Below are 15325 nucleotides of genomic sequence, written 5' to 3' on the forward strand. Positions count from 1 at the left end.
GTGCGGTTTATTCACCATTTCTTTTTGTTAAACTCCTTCTTGTGTTTTACTTTGCGCGGAAAACTAGGTTTGCCTTCTTTGTTCACTGTCTTTTGGCGGGCTTCTACCTAGAAGCCCTCCTCAAGGCGCCTGGGTGTGTTGCTGGGTTGAATGTGAGGGAGGAGTGTAGACACCCCCTGCACAGGGTATCCTAGGAAACCCAAGTCGCACTTTGTCATGATTGGCCAGGGTGGTTGTCCGGGCTGGAAAACCCCCCTGCTGCGTGATTGGCAGCCAGGTTGTGTGAATGGGGGTTTTTCGCATAAAAGGCAAGTCTCTTGGGCTAGAAGTCAGAGAGTCGCCACTGGAACTACAAGGAACCGAAGAGAAGCGGAGAGAAAGATGGCTGCTGCAACTACCCTGTCCCGGTGAAGCCCTGCTGCAGTCCTGAGCTATGTACCCTTCAACGACTAAGGGGAGATCCAGTCCGGAGTCTTCTTCCCTTAAGTCTGGTGGGGATAACCAGCTCATCTTCCACAGCCAGAGGATCCTCTTCCTTGGTCGAAATCGCTGCACACAGCTGTAGTGATCCGGATAGCCATTTGAAGAGCCTCTCCTGTTTTTAAGGAGCGCACCTTTTATTCGTTGTCGCTGCTGCCGGCTTCATCCATGTGTGGTGCAGACACCCTTCAGACTTCCTCCTTCACAACGAAGCTCCAGGAATCGTGGGTCTGCGGGAAACCAACCGGAACAACTGCCAGGGCACCAACTGCACCATTGGAATAAGGTACTGTGTTCTGCTTGAGGAAACTGGGTGAACCCCTTTTCTTCATTTCCAAGGCTTGCCCTTGTCTTCCCTCCTTCTTATAACTTTTGCTTCCGAACATTGACAATATCAAAGTACTCTTGGCTACGTTGAATCGTGAACTCAGACTGTGTGATCTTCGGCAACAGGCCCACGGTGTCACTTGACCCTGGCTCCGGCCCTTTGACTTTTGAACTCTTGTCTATGAGCGTTTCTCGATTCTGTCTGCTTAACCAAAATATTGCCTGTGATTTTTGCCTCCAACTCCCTCTGGGTATCTCAGGCGCTAAGTGTGTTTTTGCCCCGGTAAAATTTCATGTCACGGATACGCGTTTATTTAGTAGACCAAACTGTCAAAAAGTGATCGCAATCGTATTCACGGTAACGTGTTTTGTTCATAACACCGGTTCATTCAAACACAGGGTACTTACCTTGAGACATACTGTACAAAGTGAATTGGTTAGTTGTAGTATATTTGACGTGTGATTTGTGTTTAACGTTAATAGAAGTGTTGTGTTTATAACGAATGGTTTAAAAACGATTTTGTACTTATTTTTTTTTTACCTGAAACCTTGAGTCAGTGTTTGCCTGAGTCACAGTAATTGTGGTCCCTTTGTGTAATCTCTTCTACTGCTTATATACTCTTGAGATAAGCCTGGCTGCTCCGCCACTGCTACCACTCTGACATAGTAGTAGGGGCTTGTACCAAAGGTAAAACTTGTATTGCCACCTGTAGTCTTAATTGTGTCTAGTGGTCCCTAAGGGCACTGCACAGATTTCTGCCTAACACACCAGTCCTTGAAGCTTGCCGGAAATCTCAAAGAGATGAAAGGATCCTTTCTAAACCAACTTCCATAAATCCAACTCGCTAGTCAAAATCAAGGAAGGACAAGGGGAAGTCGGACGGAAGACACGTTCTGTATGAATCCAAGTGATTTGCCTGCGCTGAAAGTACCGCGGGCAAATGGTTTGCATGAGAAAGGTGCGAACTACCAAAAGTTTGTCCCTTCTCATGCGAACACACATAAATTCTCTCACACACACACACAAAACACACCCACAACACAACCATAACACACCCCCCACCCACACCCTCAGCACACCCCCACCCACACCCCCAACATAAACAAACCCCACTTACCTTCATCTTCACGCTGGGTTCCTGCAGCACCAGTTCCCTTTCACTTCCGTGATCGGGAACCGGCGCTGCAGGGTCCTTTTCTTTTCTTTTCTTTTACTTTTGTAACAGAAGGCTGCGGGGGTGTCCCCCGCATCCCCCGCTCAATATACCATGAAGTATAGTGAGCGGGGCGATGCGGGGGACACCCCAGCAGCCCCTGTTTTTTTTTTTCAATGCTACCACCAAAGGTTCGAACCTTTGGTGGTAGCATTCTCAGAACTTTAGGTCAATGCGACCATTTTATTTAGGTAATTTCAACCTAAACCATTCTGTATTGGAATACGTGCCACATATTCAGAGAGTATGTTGAAAAAAATGCATCCATAGCAAAACAGATCATTGGCAAGGGAAAAGTGAAAGGCCGTAGAAATCATTGGAACCCCGTTTAATTTATAGACAGAAGACTTCCCCTTAACAGAAAGTGGGTTCCTTTCTTAAAAGCAAATCGGTAGGTACTGGGTAAGTGAAGGGAAACCACGATCATGCGATAGCCAGCGAGATGGAAAGAGCACGTTTGTACCTCTAGAAATGTTCCCAATGTGATGAAAAAAGGGGGGGGGGATACGGCCGCCCGTATTATATGTAAAGGAAACACCTTGTTATAAGTGTACTGGGACCTTAAACGACGTGGAACTAAGGAGTGCCTGCTGAATGCGGAGAATGAATATAATACATTGGCCTCGTGCCGAGGTTTATAGGAATTAAATTGTATTGCAACAGTATTACTGTGGGAAAAATATGGATGTTAGTCGTTAAAAGGGGCCTAATTCCCACAGGGGTATGGTAAATCGCTGATGCCAGGCTGCGGAAGGCTTTGCCAGACACAGTAGTCTGCCTTGAATGCCTTGATAGGAATTATACGGAGATCAGGACCGAGCAGGATATCAAGAAAAGGCTATTTGTTAAAGCAGAATTCCATTCCTATTTTGGGGGGTTCTAGGGCCACTTTTTGGGACCCCTCAATCTTTTGCCTTCCCCCCTGTTTTTTTGTTTGTTTTTGTTTAGATATTTCTATTGATTTTCAACATGAGAAAGCATTACTAACAATTATACAAACAATTAATTTCATTATGCTCAAATCTGAATCCTCCTGCCCCCAACAATTCCTCAGTAATTCACATATTTGGCTTTAAATATTAGTATTAGGCACAAATTATATAGTACAGTATATGTCTTCAGTTTATTAATCGGGGGTAATGAGAGAGGGAAGGAAAAGGAAAAAGAGAAAAAAAATGCAAATGAAATAAAAAGGTTTACTAATTCGTTGGGTCAGTTGCATCTCGCTTGACTGCTCATGAACATGAATACATTAAGTCAATGTTACATATCAAGAGCTCATAGGCATGACTTTCATTGACGCGCATCCCCTATCAAAAGTGCATAAGTGCGAGTCTGACAAACCAACAATCGATTTAGGAATTCATAAAGTGCTTCAGAAGTTGTGGTTGGAAGAACATATGTTCTCTATCAGAAACAAAGTCCAGGAAAGGCCGCCAGGTTTTCTGGAACTTCGAGAGCTTTCCTTCCAATATGGCCGTAAGCTTTTCCAAGCCTAACAATACCCACGTTTTTATCCACCAGTAGACTGTGGGCCCTCTATCGTTTTCCAGAATCGGGCTCTTGTGATGCTGGCCGCCACTAGTAAATGTGAGACCAAGATTGCTTTATGCCCTGACACGGGGAAGGTTCCATCGTCTGAGACATCCCCCAGCAGGAGTACCCTCGGGTCCATGGGGAGCAGGGAGCCCGTGATTTCTTTAATTCTAGACCGCACCTCCAGCCAATATGACTGGATAACCGGGCAGTGCCACCACATATGAGCCATATCTCCCCACTCACCACACCCATGCCAACACGTGTCCGGGTATTCTGGATTAATTGAGTGGAATCTGCTGGGGGGGAAATACCATCTGAAACAGACTTTGATGGCACTTTCCTTTACGAGAGCACAACAAGAACTGGTCTGAGTTCTATGCCAGATCCGCTGCCAGGATTCATCCGAAATTTCCAGGCCCAGTTCTCTCTCCCAAGCTTTTATATATGGAAGTTTCTCGTCTATTGAAGCTTTCTCTAACAGCTTGTAACATAGCGAAATCTTGTGAGATTGCTGACCCTGAAGAATTTTGAGTTCTATCCCCAGAAGGACCCTTCCAGCTGCCCGGCGGATGTCCCTGTTAGTAAGCCAGTGGCGCAACTGTATGTATCGGAAACGCTCCGTCTCTGGGAGGTCAAACCTTTCCTTACATTCTTGGAAGGTCAAGGGTTCTTGGTTAACATACAAATCTCTCATGCGCAAGGGTTTATCTTGGCACCAAACTCGGAACGTTGTGGGTGTGAGCCCTGGGGTAAATGCCCGGTTCTGAGTGATGGGGGACAACGGCCCTAGTCCCAGTGGGATACTCCTCTGTGAACCTGCTTTATCCCAATTCTGCAGAGTGGACATGGTGGTTGGCAATATCCCGCCCCTATAACTACGCGCTTCTTTCTGGAGAAATGGGAGGTGAGCCAAAGGGAGTGAGGCAACCGCCTGCTCAATCCTTAATCATTTAGGGGGATCTGGGGAATCACCCCAAGAAAGCATTATAGCTACTTGCACTTCCCTATAATAGCGTGGTATCGAGGGAAGGCCCAGACCCCCCAACATCTTTCCCCTTGTTAGGAGTTTACTAGAGATACATGGTTTCCTCTTCTTCCAGATGAACCGATATATCTCTTTTTGGATGTTTATGAGTTCAAATTCAGGGATGGCAATTGGCAAAGAATGGAATGCATACAACAACTTCGGGAGGAGTGTCATCTTAACTGCATTAATACGGTCTAACCATGAGATTTCTTGGGAGTCCCACCGCTGTAGCCATTCCCTTACCTCTTTAAACAGAGGGGGAATATTCGCCCTGTAAAGACCCGTGTATGTTGGAGTCAGTTTTATACCCAAGTACGGAATCTCTGTTGGAGACCAGGAAAGGCGTGTCATCGCTCGCATTTCTTCCAGTCTGTCGGGATCCTAGATAGGGTCATTCCCACTGATTTAGCTGGCTTCACTTTGAAGCCAGATATCACAGCGAACCTGTCTCTGAGGTCTAAAAGGTGAGGAAGCGAGCGGGGGGCGTCCCTCAGGAAACACAGCAAATCATCTGCATATAACACGATTTTATGGGGTTGCCCCTCCACCTAAAAACCCAGGATATCTGGGTGTAGCCTAACGTGCTCAGCAAAGGGCTCCATTGCCAGGGCAAAAATTAACGGCGACAAAGGACAGCCTTGTCTAGTGCCTTTGGCTAACCTAATTAGCGGAGTCCAATTTTTATTGACCTTGACCTTGGTCGAGGGAATTTGAAAATTTGAGAGTATTAATCTAGAAAACTCTGGGCCGAATCCAAACCCCTCTAGTACTATTTCCAGGTATCCCCAAGACATACTATCAAATGCCCCGTGGGCATCTAGGGGTAGCAGAGACAGACTACCTGGAATCTTCGGAGCGAGAGCAATTAGGTTAATAGCACGGCGCACATTGTCATAGGTAGACCGATTGTGTATAAATCCTGTCTGGTCATTATTTATCAGGCACGGAAGAATAGGACACAGGTGGCTTGATATTATTTTCCCCAGCAATTTAGCATCTGTATTTAATAATGCAATTGGCCTATAAGAGGCACAATCTGTAGGATCCTTCCCAGGTTTCAGCACCAATGTTGTAGCTGATTCCGCCATTGATGCCGTGACCACTCCCGCCTTCCACACCGAGTTAAATAGTTTCGTTAAATGGGGGTCAATTCCGCCCGGAAAGTCCTATAGAATTTGTTAGTAAAGCCATCTGGCCCCTGGGCCTTACCCAGCGGGAGGGAGCGAATTGCCGTTTCTGTCTCCTCCGTAGTTATCAGAGCCTATAGACGTTCACGAAATTCAGGGGATATCTGTGGGAGATCAGCCCTCTGGATAAAATCTCTGGCTAATTGTGGGTCTGATATTTGAGGGGATGAGTGGCTTTGAAAAAACTCTTCCACAATCCGAAGCTTCCCAGATTCGGCGAAAATTTGCCTCCCATCTGCTTCTTTTAGAGAATCTATGCGATTGCGCATTGCCTGCTGCCTGAGTTTAGCCGCTAACAAGCGATTCACCTTGTTCCCCTTAGAGTAATAGTATTGTTTAGTGCGCATTATGCCGAAGGCTGCTCGGCTCATATGGTGAGCCTCAAGCGCTTTCTGTGTTACGCGAACCTCCCTAAGTGCGCGTCTAGAGGGTTTCTTCCTATGCACCTCTTCTGCCTCGCAAAGCCTCAATTCCAATTGAGCCTGAGCCTGCCTGTGAACTTTACTCCGCTCAATTGTTTGAGTTATAACCTGACCCCTGATGACAGCATTCACCACATCCCACACTACTGCCTATTCCAACTCCCCAGTATCATTGTCTGCAAACTATTGGTCTGTGCAGTTAGCAATGCAGGAGCGGGCCTGATGGTCCAGCAAAATGAGCTCGTTCAGACACCAGACTCGAGGGGGCTCCGGGGAGTCGCTAAATGGAGACATGGACACTAATACCGGAGCATGGTCAGATAAGGCTTTCGGGAGGATCTCTATCTCTGTGGTGTGGGGGATAAGGGTGCCTGAGAGAAGGAACATATCTAACCTAGAGAACCCCCTATGCACAGGAGAGTAAAAAGTATAATCCGGTTCTCCTTGGAGAAAAAAACACCACCCCTCAAACAATTAGTGTTCCCGGAGAAGAGAAGTGAGTGCCATGAGATTTTTCTTATCAGCTGGAGTTGGGGGGAGAGATTTATCTTCCAACGGATTAATCACAGCATTAAAGTCCCCTACAATTATAAGGTCTCCCTCAGCCTGTTCACTCAACATTCTGGATAAAGAGGTAAAAAATAGGTTTTGATTAACATTGGGAGCATATATCGACAACAGGGTCACCCTCTTCCCATACAACGTGGCCACCACCAGAGCATATCTCCCCTCTGCATCCAGCAGGGTTCTATGAACCTTCAGCGGGGTCCCCTTCCGAACAAGAATAGCCACCCCACACCGCTGCGTCCCAGAGGAAGCACAAACTTTGGTTGGGTAGAGCTTGTCATTCAAGCAAAATTCATCAGTTGGCAACAGATGAGTTTCTTGCAAAAATAATATTGTGGGGTTGTATGTCGCCAATCGCTGAAATAAAGCTCTCCGTTTTAGTGGGGATTGAGACTCTGAACATTGAGGGTGAGACAGATTATATACGGGTTCATTATTTCAGTATTCCCTTGTGTTCTACACACACTTGACATAGTTGGCAAATTACATGGGTTATTACATTACATTCACCCGTCAATATCCTCCCACTCCAGATCTTAAAGGCCTGGAAATTAACTTTCAGTGAAGCACTTAACTCACCCCAGATGACCCAAACCATAGATCACCTTGATAATATTTCAGACTTGAGATTAGCATTATACGAGTTGCCTCATTGCTGACTGCTTCCACTCGGATCCGACCCAACATCAGAATTCCAAAAAGGGGGAAAATAATAGAAAAAATACTGGATGACAACAAAACCAAAAAGAAGTAAAAGAAAACAGTTTTGCACTGTTGAACAATGTGATATAAAAACTTGAAGAATGATAAGAAACAAGCTGTGAAAAGCTTTCGTGAACTTCAACTTCCATTTAAACAACAATAAACCTTCAACAGAATCGGGCGCATTCCGACTGTGTAATTTTTGCATACCATATAGACCTCACCCCGGGGATCTCTCCCATGACCACCTAGAGCCCTGCGACCAACCAGCAGGTTTGCTTGAGTCTGCGTGGCCGATGATCTCTCCCATCAAAAGGTAGGCCCACCAGTATCTCCTCACTTTGCCAAGATCTTAAGACATTCAATAGGGATCCAAACTCATAAGAAATTTTAACCATGCAGGTTGAAGTCTTGCCTCCAAGTTCTCCCCGGACAAACTGAGGGTATGTCACCTGTGTCTTTTCCATTTTCTCCCTTTACTATCAGGCAGGCGCATCATCAGATCGTGGGAGACCAGCCGACTTAGAGTGGCCATTTGGGCTGTCCGGAGAGAGGCGAGCATGACTTCCAGCCGCAGCCCGCTCCCCACGGAGAGCAGGACCACCCATTCGCCACCAACCCCTAGGCTTTCTTCTTCTATCTATCGGAGTAGACTGTGAACCGTGATGCACCTCTGATGAGGCATCTCGATCCAGCGCGGGTATAGCAGCATCCCCAGCCATTAGCTCCCTCGCCTCCACCTCCAAAGAGATTGCGTAATGTTGATTATGAAAGTCAAAAATCAATTTTCAGAGGAACCCCCAGCGGTAGCGGATCTTCTGGGACTGGAGCCATGCAGAGACCTTCTGTAGATGGCGTCGGCAAGCTAAAGTATACAGGGAGAGATCTTGGAATAGCCGAACAGACGCTCCCCGAAATTGCACAGATTCTGATTTTCTGGCCGCCATCATGATTTCCTCCTTTTGACGGCAGTAATGGACTCTGGTAAGGACATATGGGAGAAGATTTCTCTTCTGCTGGGCAGAGGAGTATACACGGTGCGTTCTGTCCAGAGTCAGGGTTTCAGAGGGAGAAAGGCCCAGAAGGCTTCAGAACAGTTCGCTGACATAGCTGGGAAGTTCTTGATCGGAGATTTGCCGAGGAATACTCCGAAGGCGCACATTATTGCGTCTAGACCTATTTTCAAGGTCCGCCTGCTTAGCCCAGGTCTCCTCCAGATGGTCTTCAATCACCCGCACCCGTTCTGAGAGCACCTCAGTATCATGCGTTAGCTCACAGGTAACATTCTCCAGATCGTTCACCCTAGTTTCAAGACCACCCAGGTGGGAGGTTAGCTCTGCCAAGGATCTGGCCAGTGAGTCTTTAGAGGTGGTTATCTCTGCCTTGATTTCGTGAGTGATCTCTTGTTTGAAGGCCTTCAGCAGAATTCAAAGTCAGACCTGGTAAATGCCATGTCCGGGCCGGGTGGACGTCCACTGATACTGTATGGCCCTGGAACACGGGAGTCGTCTGAGGTGCCAAGAAAGCCTTTATAGCCTGTTTTTGTTCTTTCTTTTTTGCTCCTGCCTTGGGCATAGCTGGGGAAAGCAAGACGTCAATTGATATAGTCCCAGAAGCAACACAACATTTGTAGAGCACGCAGTGCAGAAGATCAGTAGAGTCGTCTACCAGGTGTAAATGAGTGCCCCGAGGGTCAGTGAGTCCCCTTAATGATTCCCGTGAGAGGTAGCAGTCCGTGACGGGCGCCAAGCGCCACCACCCCGAGCTCACTCCGAGAAGGAACCAATGCCGGAGCGTAGCTAAGTGGGGGAGCGCTGGGCCGCAACGGTCACAGACCGCCCCCGCAGTTGGGGCACAGGAAGCTCCGCGGCCCGCGGGCTTCTCCCTCCTCCAGGCCTCAATGAGCGGGAGCCCGGCTCCACAACTCCAGGCAGCCATCTCCGAAATGTGACCCGTTCCCCTCCCAGGCGGGCCAGTGACTCACCTCGGATCCCCGAGCCGCCCGCTCCACCACAACAGTCTCAAGTCCCCACAGACCTCCTCCGGCTCTCCTCTCACAATGGTCGAAGGATAGGAGTCCTCGTCACACAAAGGCACACAGGTAGGCGAGCGGCACACCTCAAGCCCCAGTCGCTCGCTCCGCTGAGTGGTAGGGGAGATCCCCCACTCCTGGATCCGCCGACTCTCAATGTGAAACCGGGGACCACCACCTCCATCCGGACCGGTGAGGTCCCCGATGCCCGCCAGGTAAAATGGCGCGCCTCGCCATGAAAGTCCCAAAGGGCTCGAGGGATTCCAGCACGGACTGGTGGCTTGCAGCAGACGTGGCTCACCTCCCCTTCACATGGGTAGGCGACTCACTCCCGGCTCACCATGTTGTCAGTCTCTCCGCGCCAGACACAGGGTTCCCACCGTTCCTCCTCCAAAACCCTCGCCCCGATGACCGGAGGGCGGGGAGAGTTTCCCTCCCGCAGAGTCTTTACACAGGTAAACAAACGGTGTTCCCGGAGCCAACAGAGAATTGGCCCCTCTGCCGCAGCAGCGATCCACGTCAGCACGTCTCGGTCGCTCTTCCCTCCAAGGGACAGGGGGAGTCCCCGATCCTTAAATCCGCTTCTCTTCAGGCTGAGGCCGGGGACTGCAACCCGGGGTGCCGAAGCCTCCGCTGTCCACTAGGCGAAATGGCGCGCACCGCCATGTTGATCTCAGCGGTCTCAGGGGGCTCCAGCTCATCCCAGCGATATCTCCAGCATCCGTGCTCCGATTTCTATCGGGACCGCGACCCACAGAATCACGCCGGGTTCAGCCTTCGCTCTTATACATTTGCGCTTATCATATGGGTGCAAAAATGCCAAAATAACGTTACTAAGGGGGCCCGTTGGCGGAGCTCACAGCAGACACGTCCTCATCCTGTGCTGCCTAGCCACGCCTCCCTCCCCCTCTGTTTTTGTGGTTTCTTGATCTCTTTTTGGTGGCCACAGGATCACCTTAACTTCTCCACAATAGTCCCCATTGAGAATAGTCCCCATTGAGGACTCCAGCGCGGACACCTAGGGAATGTTTGTGGGCCAGTCACGATTTTGGGGAGATCTGCCCATAAATTCCTTCTGGTACTTTCACCTTCAAGCCTGTCTTGACAAGTGACTTGCCTTGTGGGGAGACCAACATATCCTCATCTCTTGTACATCACATCCGGCGGCTCACGTAGGGGCTGTGGTAGGGATTCAGGCCACCTTGCTCAGGTGAACTCCCCTCAGCATCCCTCTGGGCGATCTTTGTATCTAGGTCTGGATGACACCACATGTGACAAATGGCCTCGCGAAAACACCAACTCTCGAAAACAGTTCAAAGGTTTTTATTTTCTTAGTAGTCAAGGGGCTCTCTAAGGAACATCCTTTTCTTTCTAATCTAGAGTTGGGCAGTCCCTCCCTAACACAGGTGCCCCTGAACCCCAGGTTGGTCACTAGAGATCAGTAACCCCTACTATATAAAGCCTGTCTTATTATAGGTGATGGCCTAAATGCGAACGCCTTATCCATCAAAGTCTCCCTCAGGAAACAATCTAGGTGGTCGCCACTCTAAAATTCCCGGGATGACAGGTTGCATCTGTGCTGCTTTTCAGACCCTCAGGCCCCACTTACTCTTGCCTGTTCACGCCCGACTTAGCCCTCTCGAGGTCTCGCTATCACTATCCCTTGTCTCCTCCTACACTCCTGCCTCCTACTTCACCCACCGTCTCCTCTCTCACTGACACTTCCTCTTCTGTCCCTCTGATGTTCCTCTCTATACTATCTGCTACCAGATTCAGATTTTACTCCGTTACTCTCTACTACCTCTACTACTCTAACTGTTCCACTCCACTACTACTCCCCTCTCCACTCTACAACTACTCCCGTCTCCACACTGCACCTACTCCCCTCTCTAAAGGACTCACTCCACCCTCTCCCTCAGCCCCCCTCATTTCACTTCCCCAGTCACCCTCCTTCAACTCTACTCTGCCACAGCTGTCACTCGTTCACCTTTCACGCACACTCAAACTCAAGTACCACTCTCTTCCACCAACCTATACCTAACCTTGCACACTCCTTGTATAACTCTCCTCAATGCTCCTCTGTTCAGTCCTTTTTCAAACTGCTCTCTTGGCTCTCCTGCTCCTCCCTTGACCTTACTCAAATAACCCACCCCATCCTGTTTCCTGCGTTCCCTTTTACCCGCTCCCTTCCTCTCCATTGGCTAGCTTCCTTTGATGGTTCCGTGGGCTAAACATTGGCTCCTCTTTGCCCCGGAAGCAGTTACAAAAATGAAAGCCTTCAAAACGGGGCTTAATTCTTCCACTTTTTCATATGCAGATCCCCCTCCATGCGACTTCACCAAAGTTAGTGTCCCAGTTTGTGTGGGGCGGGGGAATGCCAGTTCATCAAGGACGCAGAGCCATGACCGCTGGGTGGGTGAGTGAGATGTCCTGAAGCACACAGGAGTCGATGGGCGCTCCACACCCTCTCTTACACCAGCATGGTGCAGGTATGATGACCTCTCCATGCATGGTCTGACTAGGCGGCCTTGATTTGCACCGGCACTCTAGCTCACTTGGTGGCTGGCTGCTCCTGGGCTGGTTCTCTGTTTCTTCAGGCTTTTGGTTGTTTGGCGACTTTCCCATACAGTGTTCTTTTGGTGGTGGTGGTGGTGCTGCTGCTCTCAAGGCTAATGACTTTGTTGGCTCTAGGAGACAAAGAGAAAAACAGCAGCCAGAATGGGGCTGTGCAGGCAAGGGGTGCTAGACAGTAGTACTGCTGTTGTGCAACTTGGTGCAAGGGGAAGGGAAGGGGCAGGAACTGGAGCCCTCTCAACTCCCACACCCCACTTCTGGAGAAGGACTGGCTCTGGCATCAGCCCTGGTAGACCTCGCACCCAAGGCTAAGTGGGGTCCCTACCCCCTCTTAACCGTACAGATCTCCGGCCCTGTCATACATCCCATTCCTCAAATGGCTCTGATCCAATTTAATGGATACCGCATGCATCAATGCAGCCCCAAATCAGCAATAGGCAGTCCTGGAAGCTTTAACGCTGCAGAACGGCCTGCTCTGTTTAATGGCCAATCCGCCTACGCCACCCCTTTCGAGTGAACCTCTCTATATCCCTACACTGTCCGTGCATGCCTTTGTTTTTTCCTCACCTCCTGGCTAAGGTTAGTTAAGGATAGGTTCCCGAGGGATAAAGGTATCCTAAAATAGCTCGGGTGTCAGAATGTGCCCTTGGTTTCCAAGTAAGGGTCTTGGAGAGAGAGAGCAAGGATCAGAGATCATCTTATGAATGCAATGACGTGAGTATTGATCACATTTGGTATGTATGCATGCCTCACTGTCATAAATAACTTTCCTTGTGCGCCCCACCAGGAGAGAATATGAAAGTTTAGCACCTCGCTTCCAGACAGCTATGCCAATTAACCAAACCACTAACAATCTCACCCTCTGCATACACCTCTCAAACTCTAACCAAACACAACCACAAGCCTGTAACAAAACAATCCACACAAACTTCACTACACTGCAACAACAAAACAGACCACATATAGACTCCCACAACAGCACACGATGACTACCGACTGAAAAACACCCCAAGCCCAGCCAACAGAGTTAACTGTGTTGAAACCGCCAACAGCACATCACTGCTCTCTTGCACTTTTCCAGCTTATTCCTACTAACTCACCCCCCACCCTTCAACTTTTTTTCAGAGCCGCCATAGCGCCAGGGGACCACTCCGGTGGTGACAGTGTACGGTACAAATATCCTTTAACATTAACATGTAAGGATCAGGCAAAACCCTGATTTGATGAATACTCTACAGGGAGGATACCACAAACCAAACTTTTCTGTATCCTTGCACTCAGTGCTCCATTTAGGAGTTTGGAATGGAAGTATTGTGCTCCTAACTTTTAGAATTATAGAGTAAATCCAATTTCAAGAGTGTAAAAAGGAGTTTTATCCTTCACAAGAGTAACACTATTTGACTTTCATCCAATGTGTGCAATACATTGAAACTGTTTAAAAAACAGAGACAAACCAGTTTTTTATCAAAATTACATGGCTTCAAATAATGTATTACACTTGTGGAGAAAGTTCTCCCTTGCACTAACTCGTAGATGCTTGCTGCCCAGCTGCATCTTCATGACACTCGTACACTGGAACTCTGTTAAGAACTACTAAAGATAAGAGTTTGTTATATTGGATATTCATTAATCCAGTCCCTCTCTCTAGCAGCATCACTTCTCTGCCTCTTGTTCCTTATGTTTCTAACTGGCATTACATGTTTGACAGTAACTCTGTGTTTGCCCTATCTCTTCTTTCTTTTGCTACTCTGTTTGCCCTGTGACTCCCTTTCATGATGCTCTACCTTTCACCTTACGTGTTGCTATGCTAGCAGTTGCGGCCTGTTGCCTCTCTTGTGCACGCATCCTACTATTGCTGTTTCACTCCTATGGTTTGCTAGAACCTCTTTTCCTTGCCCATGTCATTGCTCTGACTCTTTCTCCTTTTCTCTGTTGCAGCAGCTACTCTTTCGATTATCTTTCTTCCACTGCCACATATGTTACCGCTCAGCCTTTCTCCCGACTCGCTTTTTCTATTTCCATCCCTCCCACCTGCTGTTGATCTGAATTTCTTTGGTGAGGGTGCCTCTTTCTTTCCTATTAGGTACCTCTGTTACCTTACTCACTTCTTTATTGCTCTACCATTGCTGGCGAGGGTGCCTCTTTCTTTCCTATTAGGTACCTCTGTTACCTTACTCACTTCTTTATTGCTCTACCATTGCTGGCGAGGGTGCCTCTTTCTTTCCTATTAGGTACCTCTGTTACCTTACTCACTTCTTTATTGCTCTACCATTGCTGGCGAGGGTGCCTCTTTCTTTCCTATTAGGTACCTCTGTTACCTTACTCACTTCTTTATTGCTCTACCATTGCTGGCGAGGGTGCCTCTTTCTTTCCTATTAGGTACCTCTGTTACCTTACTCACTTCTTTATTGCTCTACCATTGCTGGCGAGGGTGCCTCTTTCTTTCCTATTAGGTACCTCTGTTACCTTACTCACTTCTTTGTTGCTCTACCATTGCTGGCGAGGGTGCCTCTTTCTTTCCTATTAGGTACCTCTGTTACCTTACTCACTTCTTTGTTGCTCTACCATTGCTGGCGAGGGTGCCTCTTTCTTTCCTATTAGGTACCTCTGTTACCTTACTCACTTCTTTGTTGCTCTACCATTGCTGGCGAGGGTGCCTCTTTCTTTCCTATTAGGTACCTCTGTTACCTTACTCACTTCTTTATTGCTCTACCATTGCTGGCGAGGGTGCCTCTTTCTTTCCTATTAGGTACCTCTGTTACCTTACTCACTTCTTTGTTGCTCTACCATTGCTGGCGAGGGTGCCTCTTTCTTTCCTATTAGGTACCTCTGTTACCTTACTCACTTCTTTGTTGCTCTACCATTGCTGGCGAGGGTGCCTCTTTCTTTCCTATTAGGTACCTCTGTTACCTTACTCACTTCTTTGTTGCTCTACCATTGCTGGCGAGGGTGCCTCTTTCTTTCCTATTAGGTACCTCTGTTACCTTACTCACTTCTTTGTTGCTCTACCATTGCTGGCGAGGGTGCCTCTTTCTTTCCTATTAGGTACCTCTGTTACCTTACTCACTTCTTTATTGCTCTACCATTGCTGGCGAGAGTGCCTCTTTCTTTCCTATTAGGTACCTCTGTTACCTTACTCACTTCTTTATTGCTCTACCATTGCTGGCGAGAGTGCCTCTTTCTTTCCTATTAGGTACCTCTGTTACCTTACTCACTTCTTTATTGCTCTACCATTGCTGGCGAGGGTGCCTCTT

The sequence above is a fragment of the Ambystoma mexicanum genome, chromosome 9 (assembly GCF_040938575.1).
Source record: "Ambystoma mexicanum isolate Mex_15411 chromosome 9, UKY_AmexF1_1, whole genome shotgun sequence".
NCBI classification, from domain to species: Eukaryota; Metazoa; Chordata; class Amphibia; order Caudata; family Ambystomatidae; genus Ambystoma; species Ambystoma mexicanum.